We start from the raw sequence: 21193 nt of genomic DNA on the forward strand, positions 1-21193 counted from the left end.
CTCTCATCTTACTCGGTGAAATAACGACAGCTTTCCCTGGCTGCGCAAAAAGGAAGCCCAGAAATAGAATAAACTGTGATGCCCAGACTTCATCAGCTCACTCAGCGGCTGCCTGTGCCTCTGTCCCCACATGACCACGAGTAGTTCCCTAGCTCTGCTGGTATTTGCAGTGCTCCACCAAGGCCCATGTGCCACAAAGAGCTGCAGCTACCTGGGAGAGGCCCTAGTATGTATGCGTGTCGGTGGGCTCTCACGAGAGCTGACCACCTTCCTGCAGAGTCCCCTGCTCTGTCTGAGCCACCGGCACCCAGACAATCTACTTACTTTGTTGGAGTCTTTCCTGGTAGCCTCTCACCCCAGAATGGACACTCTTCACAGAGGCTGGTTATGAAAGTTGGACATCAAATTCCTCCCTCCAGCTCATGGGCTGCTGTCCCTGCTGGCCAAGCCGCCAGGCTTGGTGTGTCTCTCAGACATGCATGCCTGCAGTATCATAAACTGGCCACTAGAGGGCCCAGGTCCCAGAGAACCCAGCAGAAGGTCCTCGCGGCCCCACAGGCTGTGGCACAGAAGTAGGTCTCCCAGGTCCGGCATATCCGTGTATGACTGACCTCTGTAGCTGGACAGACACTGTCCCTACCTGTCCCAGGGTTGGGACACCGAAGAGAAATCCTCATCCCATCCCATCTCATCTATGGAGTCAAGTTTAATGTTTAGGAAAATATGTCTTAGCTCCATCTGAGGCCTGCGTCCCAACTGCAACAGGCCGCGCTCAAAGAAACCCACCCCCTGCTGTGTTTCAGAGGACCCTATGTTGCTCAGAGAACAGTACTTCTCAATGGCCTGGTTTGTCATCCCCAGTAAACACTCCACGAAGCTACCCTTCTCTGTCCCTGCGACTCTCCTGTACCCTAGGCAATGTGGACTCTTCTCCTGTGGTGTCAGCGACATTTCCAGGTTTGTGTGTCCCACATGGTTCCGGGAGCCTCTTCCAGTCTGTGCTCAGCCCACTCCACTGTTTCCAAGCACACAGTGAGCTTGACCGCCTGAGGGGCATGCCATGAGACAGAACCACTCACCCCACAGCAGTTCTGAACGGGGAGCACTAAACCAAGACGTGAGGGGCTAGGACAAGGAGGGCCTTCGAAGGCACACATGTCAGTGGCCGCTCCACCCAACTATGTCCCCACCTGTAGTCATTTAGCGATGAAGTCATCAATGAAGCTATCAGTACCTGAATCCACTGATGAGCCTAGGCCCTCCAACTCAAATGACCTCTCCCAGCACCGCTGCCTGAGACCCAAGCCTTCCACGAATCTCAGGGATGTTTCAGATCTGAAGTCTTACCCTAGGCCCTCTGGTTAGCCACCAGTGTTTACTAGTTTTCCTCACCCAGTTCCCCCATCCTACCATCCTGTGAGAGAGCGTCAGCCCTTGTATAGAGAACTGTGTCCTCGCCTCTGTTTTCCATGCCTTGCTCGAGGTCTGCTCGTGGAAATCCATCTGGGCCTCAGAGAGACCTAGTAGTTTGCCTGTAAATGTAGAATCCTCCTGGAAGTAAGCGTGGGAACTGGTTGAGCGTGTTGACGCTGTCTCTTAAGCACTAGGGAGTAGGAGTGAGGGGAGCATTTCCTATTAGCTCAAGGTTGACTTTAGAGGGGCAGAGTCGGGGGAAGGACATACCTCAGTGCTCAGGTGCAGGGAAGCAGAAGGCCACCCTACCCTGCACCCTCCAGATGCAGAATCCTACTTTTAAGGTTCAACACAAAAGAGGTACAAAGTTGTTTCTTGAAACTTAAAAAGCTTCTGAAAAACCTAAGGCTTTCTTAGCCAGGTCATAAATATGGAAATAGGCAGAAAATAATCTGCTATAATTAATAAGTCCCATCTCTGCCTGCAATGACTCTGTCTAGACACTGGCCTTTCAAAAGATTACATTGTCTTTCTTCATTAGAAAGATGTGTGTGTGCCTCTGTGTGTATGTCGCACATGTGTGTGTACACATGTGTGTGCATGTAATTGTGCGTGTGTGCATGTGTGTGTGTGCTTGTGTGTGTGTGCATGTGAGAGAGAGATGTGTGTGTGTGTGTGTGTGTGTGTGTGTGTGTGTGTGTGTTTGCATGAAAATAAAGAGGAATCAGAAAGAAGTCCTAATGCTGATTCAGTTCCCTAGCAGGGATTTTCAAGTCAGCATTGGCCCCAGCAGCCCCAGCAGCTGCAGCAGCCACTGTAACCAGCCTCCAGAAGGCAGCCCAGGCTCAGGGCCCTAAGCTGGAAGTGTCACAAAGAGGGAAGAACCCCTTCATGGAAAGTCTCTGTAAAGAATAAAGAGTATTCTGACAACCTATGAGAATAGGGCACCTGAACAGGCCGGGTTGCTGCCAAAAGCTCTCGAAGCACCAAAGCCATTGGTTCAAATCCCATCCCTGTCGCTCAGCAGCTGAGTGACCTCTAGCAGTGACCTACCCTTCAGTGTCTCACCAACAGCACAAGCCTTACACTGTGGTTTTCAGAAACAAATGAGCTTACAAATATAAAATGCTCAGATCAGGGTCTGAAATGTTGGTGTGTCAATGCTGCGATGGTTTAGCAAAGCCAAGCACAGAAGTAAACAGGATGCTATAATGACATCCCTATTGTTTTATGGACATTTTAAACCATGTGGAAATGCTTGTGCTTAATTGTTATATTTAAAAGTGGGAATTAAATTGTTTGTATGCCATTCTGAACTGTGTTTCAAAATGACAACATGGAATTAGAGCAGCAAAGGCCTAATTGGCTCCCTTTGGTGGATTATGAAAGACTTCAATCACTCTTCATGTTTCCACACGTGCATTTTCCGTTACAGTTTGTATTCGCTCCAAGGAGACAACGTTTACCTTAATATTTTGAACAGTTCCAGTGTCTGCAGCAAACGTCCCAGTCAGAGGATCCCCAACAGAACGCTGTCCACCCAGTTTGGATGCAGCACATGTCAATGGACAGTAAAGTCAGCCTCTGGAAGGAAAGCAGCCCATTGTCAGCAGTGGAGCGCTCCACCCCACAGCCACACAGCCTACAAATACTGGCCCCTTATCCAGGTGGTTCCCTGTAGCTGCATTCTGCTGCTTCTTCCGGGGTACACCCTCCCAAAGCCAGCAGCTCCCCAAGTCACTCGGCATCCCATGCATCCAAATGTTAGTAATGGTGATGACAAATGTGCCAAAGTCCCAGTAGGGCAGCCAGGCCTGCGCTTCAACCCCATCCCCCCTCAAAATAAAAGATGGTTGGAAAACCAAGACCTGGGCCTCTGGCAAGCCTTCCCATCCCGACCTTGTAATTTCTGGAACATTTCCAATTCCACCTTGACTCCCAGCTTTAAAGTTTATCACACCTTCTGGGATTTGAAATATTCCCCCCAATATTTATAGGGGGTTAGATTTCTATCCAACAGTCTGTATCCAAGGCTGCTGCAGGTAATTTGGGGTCTCAGTTTATAAGCTGCAAGCCTCAGGGTGTATGCCAAAGGGAAAGCAGCTACTTGGACAGCTTTGCTAACAGAGGTACAAATGTTTGGTCACAGCATCACCAGGAACTTGCTGGCATACTCTATGGGACCAGAACTGAAACTGATGGAACACGGGACAACACCTGAGGCAACAACTCTGTCACCTCCGTTCTCCGTCTTCCCCCCATTTTATTCTCTTCTTTATTCATTTAAAGCAGTGCTTCTCAGCCTTCCTTACGCTGTGGCCCTCGACCAGACAACCTATTCTCATTGCCATTTCATAACTATAGTGTTGCTATCGTTATAGATCGTAATGTAAATATGCAGTATGCAGAATATCTGATATGCGACCCTCTCCCCCAAGGGGTCACAACCCACAGATTGAGAAATGCTGCTGTAGATGCAACAAGCTCACCAAATGTTATAGATAGGAGGGCTTTGTCCAGCCAAGGAGCCCTGCCCACCACACCACTAGCCACAAATAGCCACAACATGAGCAGCAGCGAGCACAGACCACTCGCTACGGGAAGCCAGTGTAGTGATGTCTTAAACCTAGTAGGCCTGGACCAGTGCCGCCCTATGAGGCAGATGAGCCTCCTCACCAGTGTTTTATAGAAGAGAAAACTGAGGCCTGGAGAAGGAACGCAATGTCCTGAGCTCACACAGAAGCAGAGCTCACATTGGCTCATATAAGGTCAAGGCCCTTGGACTCTTGACTCACCAATAAGTTGATTTTTTTTTTCAAAATATCACGTGATGGGCTAGAATGCAAGACGTAGTCGCTGCAGCCAACAACCTGCAAGCCCTCCTCCTGGGTCAACATGGCACTCATGGAGGCAGGGCGGGTCTGCCTCACCTTAACTCCAAAATACTTTCTGATCTTTCATCTTGTGTGCCAGCTGTTGTAAGCAAGTGGCACAACGTGCTAAAACCAGGGTAGGGTTTAACTCGGTATATCTTAGAGTCAGCGTCCACAGTCAACTTGACACAAACGTAGAGTTACACAGGAAGAGGGGAGAAGAACTCAGCTGCTAACTAGTGCGGGAGGGCCCAGCCCACTGTGGGCGGCACCATCCTGAGGCAGGTGGATCCGGAATGTGTGAGCCTGAAAGCAAGCCGGTGAACAGCATTCCTCCACGACCTCTGCTCCGAGATCCTGCCTCTGCATCCCTACATCATGGGCTGTAACCAACTGAATCCTTTCTTCCCCTAAGTTCCGTCTGGTCCGTGTTTTGTCACAGCCAAAGAGGAGCAAACAAGGTCAGCATGAACAGGGAAAGACGGAAGAATGACCCAAGCCTGAGTACCGACGATGATGACGATGATGACATTGTCAGAAGTAAATTTCCATCTTACCTTTCCTAAGGACTTAGCACAAGTTCCTATCTGCATCGGAGCGAAGGCCTCCCAGCACCAACGTGCCCCCTTAACCCACCATGCTTCCTGGTTATGCGCTCACCCGTGGCTGTAATTGGCTGGCAGCAGGGGACTGGGAGGGGTCCCGGTGAGTGGTCCCAAGCTGTGTAGGATTAACCTCACTTTAAGAATCTGGCCACACCTGGTCGCACACACCATGACTCTGTCTACTCAACAGTACCGGTACAGGAAGATTGTGAGCCCTCGGTGCGCTCAGGTCTAGCTTAAAAAACTTAATGAGATCCTGTTTCAAAATGAAAAGTAAAAAGGGGCTGAGAGGGGTACTTCAGTGTTAGAATGCATGCCTAACATTTGTAAGACCATGTGTTCAGTGTAACACATGCACACACACACATAGAGCCCACACATGCATACACACCATATTCAGAGGGTCCATAACTGTCTATCAGGTCACAGAATCTAAAGCCCCGCCCACCCTGAGCACCGAGGCCTCCTGGGGCATCTCTGCCCCACACCCCTCACACCCCCACGATGCCCCCACACCCCTCACACCCCCACACACACCCCACCACACACATCCTTCACTCATGGGTCCCACGAGGTGACAACTGATGAGGATTTCTGAGAGCTACGGTACCTCCTCCAGGCCCAGGCTGTCTGCTTTGTCTTTCCAGAACAAACACATTTGATCCACAGGCCACTTTCTTGCCATGAAAAGATGTGCCTCCTGCATGCCCTCTTCCTCGGTAGCTGGAGGAAAAGTGTGATAAAAGGGAAAAGCGGCCTTTGAAGATAATTCACACATCAGCCAATGAAATCAGCCAAGTGGCTGGAGACAGCAGAAGCACATTAAAGGCATCCGCACTTCTGGACTAATCAGTGCCATGGGTGGCACCTCATGGCTGCATTTTAGGGGTGTAGCATGGACTATGCAAGAACAAAGGTTTTATGTCACCAGAGACACAGCAACCCACAACTGGGCCACTGAGCTGGCCTCTACTGGCCTCGGATTCCTCTCCCCTGATGATCCTTCCACTACCCACCAGCTGCTCTGAGTTTGCATTCACTACCCTCAGATGTTCCTAATATCCCTCCAATACCCAAAAAACAGACCCCCTGAGTATCTGTCTCCTACCACCCTTTGATGAGCCACACAGTACCCCTCCCCCACCTCCTGGAGGCCCTACAGTACCCCTCCCCCACCTCCTGGAAGCCCCACAGTACCCCTCCCTCACCCTCTGATGAGCCCCACAGTACCCCTCCCCCACCTCCTGAAGGCTCCACAGTACCCCTCCCCCACCTCCTGGAAGCCCCACAGTACCCCTCCCCCACCTCCTGGGGGCCCCTGGGCATTTTTTTTTTTTAAAGATTCTTCCTATGAGTTGTTGAGATCTCTTTTAGAAAGAGAGTGCTTTTCCTTGGAAAATGCCAGCTGCAACTGAGCCCCCTGTGTGAGCCTATGCCCTCTCTCAGGGATCGAGTAGAACAACAAAAAGCCTGAGGCTCAGCAAAGAGAAGGTGGCAAAATCACTTCTGGTGTGTGGTCTGCTGCACATTCTGCATGTGTGTCACACGCGTTTTCTGATAATTTAGCAGCCCAGTGTGGGATGTGACATCATCCCCTTGTAGTGAGAAGGTGTGTGTCACAAATGGCTCGCCCAGTGGTGGAACTGGTTGACTCCAGAATTGGCAAAAGGGAAAACTGAGGTGTGGAGTGACTGCTTGGGATTGTGAGGCCAGGCTGGCCTAGATCTATAGGCATTACACTGCTCTCAGTGGAGTGGGGGACAGGAGGAAGTGGTAGAAGGTTCCTCACTTCAGGGAATCTGACTGGACCACTGCAGACCTGTGGAGAAAGGTGCCTTCATAAGACCTGTTACCTGGACCACTGCAGACCTGTGCCTTGATAAGGCCCTGTTACCTGGACTCCGGTACATGCAGTATATGGTTTGAAGTGTGTCACAACCTCTCTGACTTTCCCTTTGCTTAGGAAACTGAGGACAGTAACCACCAATCTGAAATATCTAGGGAAAGTGCAAATGAAACGCTATATATACAATGTGTGGTAAACACTAAAATGCCCCAAGCATGGGATGAGCCCATCTTTCCGGGACTTATTGTTTACAACACAGTCCCGAATGGCAAGGTGAATGGAACTAGTTACAGTGACGTCATTTTATCACCATAAGTAGATTATTCAGAGCTCGGGAGTGCAGTCCAGCTGTTTGTAGGGACAATTAGCCTTATCGGTTTCAGAAAAGCCTCAACCTCAACCCCAGAGAAAGAGTGTAGTGACACAGCTCCACTTCCAGCAGTTTGAGAGCTGGAGAGCAGGGCACAGTCAGCCTCCTGCTGTGAAGGATACAGTGAGGATGAGGAGTGACAATACTAAAGGGGGCTCAGGATTGGGGGCTAGGAGAAGAAATTGTTCTTTTGTCCCAGAAACTGTTTGCCCTGAGATTCCACAGGTCCCTTTCAGAGGCCAACTTAAGAACAATAAGCTTGAGCCGGGCATGGTGGTAAATGCCTTTAATCCCAGCACTTGGGGGGCAGAGGCAGGTGGATTGCTGTGAATCCATGCCAGCCTGGTCTACACAGCGAATCCAGGACAGCCAAGGCTAAAGAGAGAAACCCTGTCTCAACCCCCCCCCCCAAAAGGAACACTAAACTTGTGTCTGTAGTTATTATAATAGATTGGTTACTTAGAGGCTTAAGGCCTCTTCCCTGCTCTTCTCACAGTCAATAGGGTACACACCCAACTGATGTTTTCATCAATACTGCAAATAGCTATGCCTCTCATTAAATGATGTTGCATAAGTGTGTGTGTGTGTGTGTGTGTGTGTGTGTGTGTGTGTGTGTGTGTGTGTGTGTGTGTTAAGGCCAGAAGACAAGCTTGCATGTCAGTCTCAGGGGCCTTCTAACTTGTGATTCTGAAGCAGGCTCTCATTGGCCTGGAACTCCTCAAACAGACCAAGCGCTGCAAAGCCCTGGGATCTACCTGACTCCAGATTCCCAACACTGGAATAACAAGCTTTTGTCACCATGCCTGCTTTCTTCCATGTGGGTTTCGGGTACCAAACTCAATCCTGTTGTTTACAAATCAAGCCCTTTACTGAGTCACACCCTCAGCCCCAGCACCAACCTTTAACAAGCACATTCGCTCATGGTCTCTGTAGTAAAGACAGCAAGCCATTTGCTTGATCTTTGTGATTGTAACAAGCACCTGAGATGATTATCCGGAAAAAAAAAGAAAGAAAGAGAGAGAGAGAGAGAGATATCATGATCTGTACAAGTTTATTACATTCAGTCTGCTAGCAGGAAGAAGATCCCATCACAGCAGGGTCCTTTGGAAAGATGATACCAAATGGCCTGAGATCAAAGCAGAGGAGAGGGAGTCATTCATGCCTTCAGATAACCACAGAGCCCACCTCTAAAGATTCTAGTGCCTTCCAACAGCTCCCAGATAGGATCCAAGCTCTTAGCACATGGACTTCCTCAAGGAACATCCCAGATCCAAAGCAAAGCTGTCAGTACAGATTCAGCCTTCTTACCGTGCCGTGGCCCCTGCCTCCCAAAGCGGCAGATTGACTATACCAACCCTATACCAACCTCCTATACTAACGCTCATTGCAATTTCCCAAGGCCAGAGCTTGGTGCTTGCCAGGTGGGGCACACATCTTCTGTCCCCGTCCTTCCCCCAAAAGAGAAGAAGGCAGGGTGTTGTTTCATGTCACAGATGACTCTCACATCTGCCTGACCTCAGTGACTTGAGGGTATCATGGATATTTAAAAGCTGTAAAGATTCAGAGGATGGCACGTTCACACAGACATATGCAAGCTTAAGAAAGCCCTGGGAAGGCTATGGGGAACTCACTTGGCCTCTTATGCTCCTTGATATTTTGAGTTGAGAACAAAAGGCCTGTGAACATCTTGGGGTTCAAAAGAATTTTCCATTTGTCCTTTGAATACTCCCACCCCAGGCTCAGCAACAGGACATTTTTTCAGTGCCTACAAAAAGCGTATTGTTCAGTGTAGCCTTGGACTTTGGATGCAAGCATAACTGCCGAGATGCAATACTGCAGCTCTTCCCCAATATGAAATCATTTCTATTCTTAACAGAATATTTCCATGTTGGCTCATTCTCATCACGTTTGTCCACAGGAGCAATTTCCATCCATAACTTATTAACTAAAGTTTTTGCATGAAGAATTGAGGTCCAGGAGAGCTGTTGAAGACCACACAGGAGTCCTGAGCAGAAGCAAGCACTGACCCCAGGCTTTCCAGACATGTCCAGGCAGGAGATGCATCTGTCACGGAAAGCCTGGGCTCATGAATTAATGGAAGTTTGCCAGGTGTCTGTGGGCCTTTTGAAGGGAAGGCCTTACAGCAGGGCAGCATCTCAAGCTAATTAGGGATGTCCCTGGAAGGCATCACCACCAGGAGCTCCACATAGGCAGCTTTCCCCAGGTACAGAAATTAGAACCACACAGCCATGCGTGCGTCTCTTGCTCTAGACAGAGAGCTACACATAATGAGCTGATTTCGAGGGCCACTGGCTGGCTCAAGTCTGTAATCCCAGAATTGAGCAGGCCAAGGCAGGAAAATGATGATTTCCCAGTCAGCCTGGGCTACATAGAGTATTTCAAACTAGCTTGGGCAACATAGCAAGACCTTGTCTAAAAATAAACGAACGCTTTCAACACATAGGAAGTTGAAATAGAGAGTGAACCTTAGCCCTAATGCTGCTTTACTGTAAATGAAACCAAGATTTAACTCCAACTGGTTCCACCTGCTAGGCAAGGGAGATACTGCAGAGAGAAATGGTGCTGACATCCAGAAGTGATGAGAGCAGAGGCAGCAGCATTGCTGAGCCGGATGGTGATATGTGCATCTTGACATTTCACAGCCACTGTACAGGGCAGCTTTGCTCTCCCAGAGAGGAGGAGGCCTCCCAAAGGACGCCAAGAACATCCCACAAGTAGCACAAGCCCACCTGACCGAAAGCCAACACTTTGTGTAGCTTTGCTCTAAGCCAAGCTGGTCCCAGAAAGGGGGCTGAGAAAGAAAAGAACAGTCAAGATTTTGATCTGGATTTATTCCTGTCCATGCTCCTCCGCAGTAAGGCTAACTGTGCCGGGTGGAGCCCAGACACGGTGAAAATGTGTTGTGTGAGGTTTTCTGAGAGACGTGAACAAACATCTATTCACCCCAGATAGGGCCCTGACAACAGAACCAAGAAAACAGTCCCACACAAGTCTGACCCAGTGAAGTAGTGTGTTTACTGAGGTAACTTTCAGGATCGCTAGTGACTCAAAGGCAGCCGCATCCCCAAAAGCCCACCTCAACATGGGCAACGCCTTACAAAGATGCACCCACGCAGCTCCCTGTTCAGCCTGCAGGTGGATACACTCATTCAACTCTGAGGCGGGACCTGTGGATCTTGTTAAGTTTCAGGAGCTTCCCAAGATGTGAGGGTTTCACTCACCGCCTGAGCTTTAGGAGAACGTGTCAACTTGGCCGCAAGAGCTACACACAATCCGAGACCCCTTGTTCAAAAGCACCAAATGCTGTTAAACAGTGATAGAGCAGAACAATAAAATAAAGACGGAGAATCTTACCACTTTGTTCTGCATGGCTATGAGACTGACGTTATACCATAGAATCCAAGGGGGTGAGCACGAGTGAGAAACCGAGTGTCTTAAAGCAAGGAACCAACCTGGGAATGCAGATCTAACAGCAAAAACCACGTAGTTTATAAGAACCTTACATCACACCATGCTTCTGCTTTGTTCATGCACAAACACATAGACACATGTGCATGAACACACACACACACGCACACACACACACACACACACACTGCCTGGGGGAACTCACAGATCAAAGCTGATAAAAATTACATAGCAAGACTCTGGGGGCAATTGTAATCCTCTTTCTAATCTCAAGAAGATTCAAAATAGCATCGTGGTGACACAGCGAATGAGAGAACATCACCCCTATTGCAGCTGTCACTTGTATCTGCAATCGGGTGACTTACAGAGATTAGCCACGTCCCAGAATTACTGCTCCCCCCCTTTTTTTTTTTTCATGGTTCTGTGCCTGCCCTTCTTAAGGGGGAATGGCTCAGGATTGGGCTTTGGCTCTTCTCAAGGCTTAGGAAGTTCTGTGCTGCCACCCAGCGTTCAGAATGCAGCCGCGGGAGCTCTGCATGGGCTGTCTGGCCTTCCCCTAAGTTGCAGGCTCACAGTGAAGCTTTCCCAGGTTTCGGACCAGTGTGTGATGTCTGTGGGAAAGAAGGCTCATTAGCATTTCCCTAAGTAAGAAGTACATGGCGCGCTCCTGGGATCTGGGGTCAGTGCCCTTTGGAGGAAGGCAAAACAGAATAAGTATGGAGGGGAAAAACTCACAAGGCTGGAGTCAGATCCCTTTGACCATCAGTGAGCCCCAAGTGTTAGTCCTCAGGGAACGTCCATATGTTTAATTTATTTTGAAAAGCCACAGGCATATCAGGGCCTTAGAACCAATATTTCATTTAAATAATAAAATGAAACCTCTCAGTCAAGCAGACTGTCTACTGCCTTTCCATGAAGAGAGTCCTGGTCTCCCATAGCCATGGGTCCTCAGTCTGCCCCTTGTCCACTAGGTAGGTAAGTATGTAGGTCCCTCCTGGAGACAAGAAGAGGAAGGTATAACCAGTGACTATTAAGTGCCTGACACAGCAAACACTAGAGCCTTTGTGCCACATGCCTAGACAGAGATACTACCTGAGAACCATATGGGGGGGATAGTAATTCCACGCCCCCCAACCTTACTAGAGAAAAACAGAATGGAGAAGTGGCCAAGTATCAGAAAAGAAGAGCCAAGTTTGTGCTGGGAGAAATCCCGGAGTGCGCTTAGTCAATCCCCTGCTCCCTGCCATAAGAGGCAAATCTGTTTGGCTACCTTGAAGCTTCTCTTGCTCAGCGCCCTAGAGTCAGGATTTCTGTTGATTTAGGATACAGGGAATTTTGTGCCTCCTTAATCCCCCTTCTGCGACACTCCCCTTTAGTGCTTTAATTTTATCTCTACACTGGCCAGGACTCTATTTCTTCTTTTGAGTGTCTGTGACCACGTTTTACTATAAGCCCCTGCGGTGAGGTTTCAGAACAGGGGGTGCTGGGATGGTGCAGCGCAGAGCTGGCAGTGCCTTTGTGAGCAACCCGGCTGCTTGCCAAACTCCCTTCCTCCCCGTAAGGCTCTCCTGCTGTTTCCTTGCATGCTCCTGAGCTCTGGGGCAGCTTGCATTTTCTCAGTTACAAAGCACACCAAGCAGAAGGGCTATCTCTACAGTCAGGGCGAGTGTGTGAGGCCGGACTCGGGCAAGGACCGGCTCTGCCATAGGTCAGCAGTTGGAGTCCCACTCAGCTGTGTGGTTCGACCGTGAGCTGACTTCCACAGGCTTCTGTGTGGAATGCTTAATCCCTAGCTGCTGGTGCTGCTTTGGGAGGTTCTGGCAACTTTAGAAAGGAGGGTCTTGCTGGAGGAAGGAAGCCATTGGGGTGTGACTTCTAAGGTCATGCCTGGTTCCTTCCTCAGTCTGGTTTTTGCTTGCCATGACATACACCATCTCCTCTGGACTGAAACTTCTGGAAACCCAAGCCAAAAACAAATTCCCTACCTTGCTAGCTTGTTTCTGTATGATATTTGGTCACAGCAACACGGCCACCTTGGGAGGAACCATGGGGACTTGCTGATAAATATATAGAGAAAGGGCAAACAAAGCCAGCCTATGCTCTCCTCTCCAAAGCCTCCTGGACTCCATACTTGGTAAAACAATTCTCTAAGGACAATTGAGCTCAGAAAAACACTGGAACAAACGCTTCTTGCTCAGTCATGTTCTGAGACTCTAAATATCATCTTTGTCCACCATATGATGGCATTATCAAAGCAGTGGAACTCAGGTCCTCCCAAGGCCTAAGCAGGTACCCCCTGCAGAAGACAATGAGGATCAGCCTCAGGTCCCCGCAGCAGAGGAAAGGTGTCCCCAGAGATACAGAGAAGCTTCTAGAACCCCTGCCATGCGTTTGCCCATGGAAGCATGTGGCTATGGGATGGCTAGCTGCTTCTGCGTGGTGGGAATAGAGAAATGAGGAGCAGGAATACAAATCCCTGGCTTTCCAGATTTAAAGGAGACTCTTCAACAGCTAAAAGCACCCTGGGGAACAATGTTTACATAGTTTAAGTCCTGTTATGGAGACTCTATCAGTCTACTAGTGCCCAAAACATTCTATAACTTCCCTGCTGTCTGAGAAGGGTTGTCTCTGAGCCAGACCCCTTCCATTTCTCTTCTGCCTTCTACACAACGGCCCCACTATGAGCAGTGGGCTTTGTTAATATTATTATTTTGGTTTTGTTTTGTTTTGTTTTGTTTTTAAGTAGGGCCTTACTTTAGAGCTTGCTGTGTCTTCGGCTCTGTCTTTCTGCCTCCACCTTCTAGAGAACACTTGTACATAAAAGGCACCAGATCGGGTGCATGGGTACTGTTTTTCAGCTCTGAAAATATGCCTTATCAGTTTATTACCAAACACTTAGTGCCCTGACCCAAGAAAAAACTGTCTCACAGTTCCAAGGCCCGGAGTCTCACCAGGCTGACAACCAAGGCAGGCCTGTGTTATTTCTTGAGACACCACCTATGTTTCCTAGGCTCCTGTTTCTTCCTCCCTCAGCAAGTTGCTAGGACTCTGCCCCTCCTCCATGTAAAGGCCAGGGTGACCACACTATCTGGGGCCCCCAAATTTAACCACATATGTGAACTCCTTATCTCATGTGGCCTCAAATAGTCTCAGGTTAAGAAAATGGGATGTGGACATTATGGAGAGAGGCTACTGATCTATTCTGAATCATTTTTAAAAAATAATAATAATTTATACTTATTACAGAAAGACTAGGGAACACCAAAAATATTAGGTCATAAAAGTTTTTATTTATTTTTTTCTTTATGTGGAAAACCCAGCTAAGTATCCTCTGCTGCACTCTGCTAGCTTTGCAGTAGAAGCTGTTCATCCTCCCAACCCACAGACGCAGTCCAGGCACCTCAGCATGTAAAGGCCATGCTGTACTCTCACCAGGTATCCTGCTATGGCGCTGACCCCATAGGCTCTAAGACATAATAAGCCGCTGATTTGTCTGATATTTCCTGAGAATGCAATAATCTGCAGTAATCCTCCTGCCTCAGCTTCCAAGTACTGGGCTTACAGGTTTGCACTCCCATGCCTAGCTTTCTGATTAGGGTATGAATCCATCTTGACTGTCTGATGTGTGTGTGTGTGTGTGTGTGTGTGTGTGTGTCTGTGTGTGTGTCTGTGTGTGTGTCTGTGTGTGTGTCTGTGTGTGTGTCTGTGTGTGTGTGATGTTTGTTCAAACAGGAAGATCATGCCACATGGCTTGATATCAGGCCTTAGTGGCAATGTCTTTGTGTGAATGTGTCCAGAGCCTGGGCTGCCATCTGTAATCGGGGTCTTAACTCACTGGCTTTGTAAGCAGATGGAGGAGCCTTCACAGCAAAGGAGCCGCTTCTTCCTGTTCTGAGGAGACACCAGGACTGACTTCCTGAGTCTCCTGGTAAAACAGTTTAATTTACTTCCCCCTGTCCCTTCTCCTGCTCTTTGGAACTGAGATTTTATTCTAGGTGATGGAACCCAGGCCCAGTGAGGACTTAGCTCAGAGGTTCTGCAGTAGCCTCAGGCCAGGTGTGTCTGGGAGCGAGCCTCAGGAATGTAGAATGAAGGGCAGGCGCTGACAAAGACCCTGGTGCACAGCCGACTTCCTGGGGAGACGCTTGTCTACTCTGACCTTGCCTTGAGAGGCAGGTGTGGACTTCCTCAGGATGGTCGGCCTGCTGAGTCTGGCAGGTGTGGGACAGCCAGGCTACCAGGAGGGAACACTGCTTATCAGATAGAACACCCAAACACTGGAGCTGAAAGTGACTGAAAATCTGGGCCCAGGGCTTTTCCTGGAGTCGAGAATCCCTGCGCTGAACAGCCTCGTCCTCCCTGGTCTGCAGATGCAGGTGGCATGGAGGGGCCGGGAGGTCCTTGCAAAGGGTGCAGCTCAAGGCAGGAAAGCTGCAGCCTTCTATCTAGTCCCCTGACTCTAGCATTCCCTGAGGATCCTCTGCCACACTTTGCTCTGTCGTCCCCGCCCAGTGTGCCCTCCTCTGCACCCGCCTCACAGCTCACCCTGTCACCTCCTTTCACTGCTAAAGTTTTCCTCAAAACCTTCCCCATCTTTCAACGGCTGCTTCCTTTTCTTTCAACCTCAGCTGCCTACCAACATCTGTGGTAGCTTCGGCACAAGATGGACTTGAGTTCACACAGCTCCTTCTGCCCAATTTTTCTGTGCGTTTTGGCAACTGACTTAACAGCCGTATGCCTCGGTCTCCGGCATCCGGAAGATGTAAAGCATACAAGCTCACATAGGATACATAAGGGTGTCACTTTTCAAACTGATGAAGAGAACGTGACAGGAAAAAAGAGACTCTGTCCACCATAGGTGGCCAGGAAAAGGTGACTCGAGAGAAAGAAGTAAGCCACCTAAGGAAACAAATGTCCAGTGGATGAAGCTTTGGGGAGGACCAGTGTTGGGGAGAGAGCCTGGAGAGCTAAGAGCAAATGAAGAGAAAGCAGCCTGTGTCCAGAGAAAAGCAGAACTGTGCACACAATAGGCCCTTCTTCTGTCTTCGTTTTCACAGTTCCCTGAACAGGAAGTGATATTGTTAGAATTATCTCCTGGAAGTTCAGCATGGAGACCGTGTGCAGCACAAGGTCAGCACAAGATCAGGGCTGGTTGTCGACCAGTTAGACACACGCAGCTGCCTGTGTTAAAAGAGCAGCCTCCATTCTGGGGACAATAAAATGGACGCAAACTGTATGTTGGCTGGACGTGAGGAAGAAGATGGAGGCATCAGGGGGGCTCAGTCCTTGAGACCTGGAATGTGGTGCCATTGCCCAAGGAGACAAAACCTTGGGGGACACTGTTGCTGTAAGTTGGAGCACTCAGGCTGGGGAAGCCTATGCGCAGAGTGACTTAAAAGAGGGTACCAGTGCTAGAGGAACTGTTGGCAGCCAAGCGAAAACTCTAGAGTTTAGCCTCATACATTAGGTCGTAATGTGGTGTGGATAGGTTAAAATTCCAAGGATCTGAAAAGAAGATGAGCAATGTGCGGTACTCTCTGGGATTCCCCTCATGGCTACGGTTAGCATTATTCCACAAGGCCCAGCACGGACAGATGTAAATGACACAGTGTTGGCACCATACTTAGAGCCTCCTGTGTCCTCTCCCTCTTGTGTACCTTTGTGTATTTAGCATTCCCATTTTACAGACAAGCATTCCTGAGGAAGACATAAACAAATAAGGAACCAAAGACAGAACAAATAAATGATATCGCCAACTTTTAACTTGCAGAACCAATGAACTTATTGGCTTATAGGAGTCCCAGCAAGGCGGGTACTTACAGGGACAGGAGCAACTAAGAAGCAGCCGCATGGTTGAAAAGTCCACCCCAGCATGGGGGATCACTCACAGAATAGGAAACCTTGGAGCTCTCTAAATGGTTTGTAGGCAGCTTGGCAGATTGAAGAATCTTCTTAGCATTCCTTATGCTTTTATAATCCTGGAAAGGAGCTTTGTGCTTCTGGTCAGCTGTAGGGACTTCCTGAGACTTAGGAGTTGTTTACTTCCCAACTCTTAACGGCCTCCTTCTCTTGGTTCTTTCCTTCTTTTCCCTACTCCCCTCCCCTGCTCTCTTCTTTTCCCTCTTCCTCTCTTTGGAAGGAATCATTTGTCATCTACACCCAATTGCTATCAGACTTCAGCAGCTCAGAAGCCCTGTTCCTGAGATTTTTTATTTTGTTGACAAGTGTGCTTTACTCACAATGATTCTAAAGTGTTTCCATTGTGATCCACTGATACTTCTAGAATTTTCCTTACAAAGGTGAAAGAGAATCCACAGTGCTTTTGCTATTTCATTACTCACTGAACGAAATCTGAAAGTGTTTAATTATTAGATTTATGCCTCAAGATAAGTTCAATGATAATTACAGGATCTCTTTCTTTACTTTAATTCCAAATAATTAAATACCAAACACATTGGATCATTGTGATTATAATTTGAATGAAAGTGTCTTATATTTGAAACCAAAGTTTGGCTTCTCATTGAACCTTTATCCAAGGGGTATGCTTTGCGAATAAATATATTTTAGTTTTTCTAATGCTACTTTAAAGAAAATTGTGTGCAGGAAGGCTTTTCCCTTGCAGTACCGGCAAGGAGAAGTGTGTCCCCAGCTCCAGGTTTACTTGAGCTAGCAAAGCATACTGACTTTCCTGTTGTCATTTGTCATCCTAGAATGCAGAGAGAACTGGAGGACCCAGGCAAAAGGTGAAAGGTACAACAGGAATATGGAGAAATCAAGGGCGAGGACCTGTGTGTGACATAATCCCTCTGCTACAACACCTTCTGTCTGTCCCACCATCAGGGAATAACGCTGAGTTTTCCTCCGCTCAATGTTAATGAGCTGCGGCTGGGCAGAGGCCTCCCCTGAGCTGTGCAGGCTAGGCAACTGGCACACCCATAAAACGAGACCTCTCACCAAGGCTTGGAAGGACTTAGAGCCGGGGAAGGGGGCGAGGGGGTGGGGTGAGGGGGTGGAGGGGGTGCGGGGGAGCGGGGGGGGGGCAGCGGGGGGGCAGCAACAAGAATTAACTGAGAGGAGAATCATTGCCCTCTCTCCGTGCTGAGGAGACCCTTGGGAGTCGCAGCCAGTATGGGCGGTTCCTGTGCTGAGGCCCATCACACTGGCCGAGATCATGGTGGAATTCTGAGGTTGCCAAAAGAAATTGCAGGAGACAGAGACGGAGAGACCGAGCACAAAGAATGGGAAGCACACATTTGAAAATTAATAAATAACCCAAATCCACACAGCCCTCCCTGCCCAGTCCACATCCCTGCCCAGTCCACAGAGGACAGCCCTGGCTTATTGAAAAGCCTTTGAAGGTGAGGTTGGTGAGAGTCTGAGAGGAAGGCAGTAGAAAAGCTATAAAGAGAAGGGCAGGGAGAGCTCTGGATGCCTGGGGAAATGTCACACGTCAGCCCGGCTGCCTGCTGCAGGGGTAGGGAATCTAGACAATGGCAGAGAGAACAAGTCGCATCTTGTGTTCATTCCTGTGGTTAAAACAAGTCTGTACGGCCACGGCCACGGGGAAAATTCCATTTCCCTCAGACCTTAACCCCCTGCTTGCCTGAGCTGAGCAGCCCCTGAAGAGTTGAAACTGCAAAGCACAAAGGCTGGATCCCTCGTGCCTCAGCCGCTCTCTGTTTGAACCCTCACGTCTTGAGAATTCCCTGCCTTTCTGTGAGTGGCCTGGTTGGCACTTTGAAGTGCACAGAATAAAACAGAGTTCAGGGTGCAAGTGGGAGCAAACCCCTCTGCATCCTAAGGCCACAACTGCGGATGTCACTGAAAAATCCCCCTTGATCCAGAGCCTGCTTTCTAAAGCCATGACTCACCCCGGGCTCTACACTGTGTATTTCTGAGGACGGCTAAGAGCAAGCCCTGAGGGACTAGAAACAGAAGATTCCACGTGCTGCTGAGTGTGAGAAAATATGTGGAATGTTCTATGTCATGGCCACCAAACATGGCCTCTTTCTCTTCTGTTGGTTTTGCAGAATCCAGCTGGTAAGTGGGCCGCGGCTGGAGCTGGCCCAGCCAAGTACTGTTCCTCCAAACACACAGTCCCCGAGGCCCACCCCTTCCTAGGCAAGCCTTAGCTCACCTGGCTCTGCTGACTCTCCAAGTAGAAGAGGCCAAATGTCAATAATTGTCCTGGGAAGCTGGAAAACAAGTCTCCTTTTTAAGACAGCACCTGTGACTCCCCAGTCAGGGGCATCTGGGGCTGGGATAGAGCACCTCTTAGCAGCTGTGAACGGGAAGCAAGCATGGACACCTATGATATTTATATATGGCACAGATTATAACCCTACAGGCAAACTGACACATGTGTTCTGTGCTTGGCCACAAGAGCTTACCAGTCTCAAACTTCATGCGCTCAGCCATACTTAAATATTTAAAGAGCCACGCTGAGAGACTGGCACCAGCACATGGCTGGTCTTGGGGGTGGGGGTGGGGATCGAGGCAGGATTTCTTCATACAGCTCAGGCTAGATTTGTACTTCACCATGCCCAGATGTGCTGGTCAGTTTTAAGAATCAGTTCTCCAAGGGAAAAGCAACTTTTTGCTCCCTTGTCTTGTGGCCTGTTCCTGTGGTGTAAGTGCTTCTCAATGGCTGGTTTTAAAGAATCATAGAAAGAGGAGATGGGAAAAAATGAGCTTAGCCATTGCTGGGTGGAAAACATCTCCAGGAGAAGTGTCTGGTGTACCTCATCACAGACAGGCATAAGAAACACCAGCCCAGCCTCTGCGTCCGTTGGCTTCATGGTAGCAGGCAGAAAGCATTAACCAAGACTCAGAGAGGAGAGCGTTTTCATGCAGTGGGGAATTCGGCTGCATAGCTACGCAGAGAACCAACCAGGCCTCCAACCCTCCTGGTTCCTCTGTGGGAGCTGGCAAAGACTTTGAAGTTAACCAAGACCTATTCGGTCCTGTGATGAAGACAGATCTGGGGCAGGCGAGAGCGGAGTAATTTGGATAGTCTCGGCTTCCAGCTGTTCCTTTCCATAGGTGGAAATTTCCCATGCTGTTAGGCTAAGGTATTAAGAAGTTCTCTTCCGAAGAAATGTAATTATTAGAAAAGAAAAATGGGGCTGGAACGATACTAATCAGTGGTGTTCGTCTGGCAAGCGTGAGGGCCTGAGTTGATCCCCAAAATACACACAAAAGAGGGAAGCACTGTGTGTGCTGGTAGCCCCGACTCAGGGGAGGCAGAGACAGGAGAGGCCCTGGAGATCGCTGACTAGCCTAACAGCCACTCTGGGTCAGTGAAAGACTGAGTTCCCAAAACCAAGGTTAAGAATTCCTGAAGAATGATGCCCAAAGTTGAGCGCTCTCTCTCTCTCTCTCTCTCTCTCTCTCTCTCTCTCTCTCTCTCTCTCTCTCTCTATCTCTATCTCTCTGTCTCTGTCTCTCTTTCTATCTTTCTGTCTCTCTCTGTTTCTCTGTCTGTCTGTCTCTTTCTGTCTCTCTCTCTGTCTCTCTTTACACACACACACACACGCACACACACACACACACACACACACACACACACAAAACACAAGAAAAGCCAACTAGACTTCCCTAGATCCTACAAGCACCCATATAGGACATGTGACTGCTGGGCTGGTGGATTGTAGGTAGAGGGGGAGGACACAAAGCTACCAGCTCGGTTTAGCTCACTATTAGGTGATTTGTCAGGGATACAAGTTTTCTTGCTGAGCAGACACAAACCCACAATTCTGCAAGGCTCCGTCTAGCTCAGCCTTTACTGGCTGGCAGAGAGTAAACTCTGAGAAAGGAAAAGTACATCCCCATGAGAAGGACCCCGCAGTAATTTTCTGGGCGGAAGGCTATGGATGCATCTCTTCAACAAATGTAATGGGATGGCAAAGACTTCAGAGCCAAGGGAGCCGCACCTCCTGCCTGTAATTCATGGTCCCTGAGACAATTATGAGCACTGAAAAGCCGTAAGTCAAGAACACCAAGAAGCCAAATTTGGGGAAATAACACATTACATTTAAATATCCATATATATTTAATCTGTGTTTAATAACGCAAGGAACACATTAGTCAAGGCTTAGGCAGATTACACATCCACGTTAGTTACGGAGAAGCCTGGCCCTCTGAAGCTCCCCAGCCTGGGAGCTATGTGAACGAAACTTCTGACAGAACTGTGAGCATGTCATTGCAAACCCAGGCTGTGCAAAGAGGTATGAATGGGACTGGGGAGAGACGGCAGAGGTCACCACAAAGTCAGCTTGTGGTAGGGAAGTGCGCTGAAAATGAGCAAGGAATGCCTCTGCACACACTCCCTCTCTTGGCCACCTCTGCCAGCCGGAGCTGGAGGCAGGAGGTAACCTGGAGGGACAGAGGACCAAAATAGCCGTTCCAGATGCTGTTCTGTCTCACCTTCTCTCCTCTGTCCCTGAGCATTCACTCTAGCTCAACAGATGGAGAGCAGCTGCAGAGACCCCCACCCCGGGGAAGCTCAGGACAAATGTCCAGCAGGCAGTGTCCAGGCTCCAAGGCTCTTGCCACCACTCACAGCGTGAGTCAGGCACGCGTAGTCTGAGACAAAGGAGAGTAGAAGGACCTGCCACTCAGCTTTGCCTTGTGAGTCTGCATTGATCTGGAGGCCAGT

The 21193-nt window shown here is 49.0% G+C and overlaps 1 long non-coding RNA gene across 2 annotated transcripts in view; it reads right to left on the reverse strand.

Annotated features, from left to right (window-relative positions):
• Window positions 1–21193, reverse strand: part of LOC311602646 — a 160898-nt gene that overhangs the window by 127108 nt on the left and 12597 nt on the right. The window contains exons 1-2 of one of the 2 annotated variants that reach the window (XR_014780808.1): window positions 5502–5611; window positions 2880–2997 (exon numbers count right to left, since the gene is read on the reverse strand). This is a non-coding gene — a long non-coding RNA (uncharacterized lncRNA). Of the gene's footprint in view, window positions 1–2879; window positions 2998–5501; window positions 5612–21193 lie in introns of those variants that run through there. The other variant, XR_014780807.1, reaches the window with a different exon arrangement.

This window comes from Acomys minous (assembly GCF_964271855.1).
Source record: "Acomys minous genome assembly, chromosome: 1".
Lineage (NCBI taxonomy): Eukaryota > Metazoa > Chordata > Mammalia > Rodentia > Muridae > Acomys > Acomys minous.